The 2,009-nt window shown below is 45.4% G+C and overlaps 1 protein-coding gene across 1 annotated transcript in view; it reads right to left on the bottom strand.

The window, feature by feature from the left end:
- The window catches only part of sema3c (sema domain, immunoglobulin domain (Ig), short basic domain, secreted, (semaphorin) 3C), a gene marked incomplete at its 5' end in the record, with an annotated part of 52,517 nt that extends 50,731 nt beyond the window's left edge, over nucleotides 1–1,786 (bottom strand). The window contains 1 exon segment of the mRNA XM_014020664.1: nucleotides 1,605–1,786.
- Between the last annotated feature and the right edge of the window lie 223 nt (nucleotides 1,787–2,009).

The raw sequence follows: 2,009 nt of genomic DNA, 5'->3' as shown, positions 1-2,009 counted from the left end.
TGTCATTGTAGCTGGGATAATTTTACTTATTAAAGCTCATAATCTTACCTCTTGAAACATCACTAGCCCTGAAGCTGCTGGTAGACATCGTGGTTGGAATTATCAAAGGTTTTTGACACCTGAGAGACACCGTAGCACCTCCTTTGCGTTTGGAAGCGGGGGTGGGGGTGGGGGGAGGACCAGGGAGGATGATTCAACCACTCAACCACTAGATGTCTCTGAAAACAACTAATCCTGCACACTGTGCCTTTAAAATACGAAAAAAGTTTAAATCAAATCCTATTGGGTTTAAACTAGCACCAGGACACTATATATTCTGGTTTTAAATACTTAATTGCACTTTTTTGACTTCACCTMTGTAATTAAAATGAGAAGCAGATAAAAACATTTTATAAAATGTGATGTAAAGTGAAGTGAGTTCATGAACCACTCCCCGCTTGTTCAGAATGACGGGAAAAGCCTGAAGCTGCTGCAGCTGCTGAACTCATCATCATCTGAGTTCATCTGCACAGCGTTCTGTGACATCTCATCAGGTCAGGTTTAGACACTTTGCTTCGCCACACACACACACACTCTCTCTCTCACACACACACACACACACACACACATATGCACACACACACACTTTCACACACATGCACACAAAGACATGAATGAGCTACCTGCCACCAAATCCCCCACCTGCCTGAAAGCTTCTGCCAATAAAAAGGTGCACGACTTCATGAGCAAAAATAATAAACAGTCCAATTAATTTTAGCTGAGCCCCCCAAATTCCAGGGCTGAGTTTGCCAGGAATCTCTGCAGCATCAATTAAACGTCTGTTGCACAAAAGGAGGTCAGTGCAGCAGAGAGTCACATTTTCACTCATGATAATTGTGTTTATTATGCTCCATCCTTGGCTCCGAGCCTAATTAACTTCCCATCTTATCGTTTCAAAGGCAGTGCCTAAAAACTAATATTGACGAGGAGTGGAAAACTGCAGACCCTGCAACCCCAACCCCCCCCCCCCGCCTCTCTTCTTGGTGCTTCATATCTGTGTTTGAAGGGTTTGCTTGCTCCTGGTAATGCTTTAAACACACAGCCACATGAAATCTATGGACCTGGGCGTCCCCACACGGGTTGTAAACGCTCTTCTTTTTTTTTTCCTCAAAAAAGGCAGAGGAAGAGTTTGATTTTCTGTGGTAAACAAGTTGCCGTGTGTCCCAGCTCTGACAGGACGGCGCGTGTTCACACCACACCCTGTCAGTCAGCTGTCAGTGGGTTTAAGAACACACAATCATTAAAAAGCTTTAGGATCAGCTACAAATCACAGTTTTAAAAGGCAACATTCACTCCCACTGATCCATTACTTTTACAAAATGATTAAAAATGTGTTAAAATTCTATGGAAAGTCCTAAAWTCTACTTAAATGTCAACATGGGACTCAGTTAAAACTTAATATGGAAAATCAGGAGATGAATTTAAAAGATTAAAGCTTAATAAAGTGTCAAACTTTGCACCTGTCACCACCAACTTGTCTTGCATCCACTCTCAGATCTGCGCTACTAAGGCCAAAGTTCAGTCCAGCCCTCAGAATTAGGGTCACGCCAGACCCCCTGACTCACCCGTCCAGCTGAAGCTGAAGAAGGCAGAGCCACCAAAGACCGGACCCCTGGACTCTATCCCGTGGAAGCGCCTCGTCTCCAGCCTCCTCCAGTGACGCCAAAGAATTCCATCGAAGCGCTCGGGGGAGCAGGTTGGACTGAGACAGAGCCCGGGACAGAGGAGAGGAGAGGAGGAGAGGAGAGAGGGAGGAGAATGAGGAGACAGAGAGGGAGAGAGAGAAGGGAGGGAGGCGGTGTCCTGTTTCACTCTCTCCACTCCAGTCTCCCCCTCCTTCTGCTCCTCTTCCACCATAACTAGACAACAAACAGATCAATTCAACAAAACATCACAGAGGTGGATGTTAACACACACACACACACACACACACACACACACACACACACACACACACACACACACACACA

The sequence above is a fragment of the Austrofundulus limnaeus genome, unplaced genomic scaffold (assembly GCF_001266775.1).
Source record: "Austrofundulus limnaeus strain Quisiro unplaced genomic scaffold, Austrofundulus_limnaeus-1.0 Scaffold262, whole genome shotgun sequence".
In the NCBI taxonomy this organism is placed as follows: Eukaryota; Metazoa; Chordata; class Actinopteri; order Cyprinodontiformes; family Rivulidae; genus Austrofundulus; species Austrofundulus limnaeus.
The sequence above is the reverse complement of the archived record's forward strand: the minus strand, read 5'-3'. Positions and strand labels throughout refer to the sequence as shown.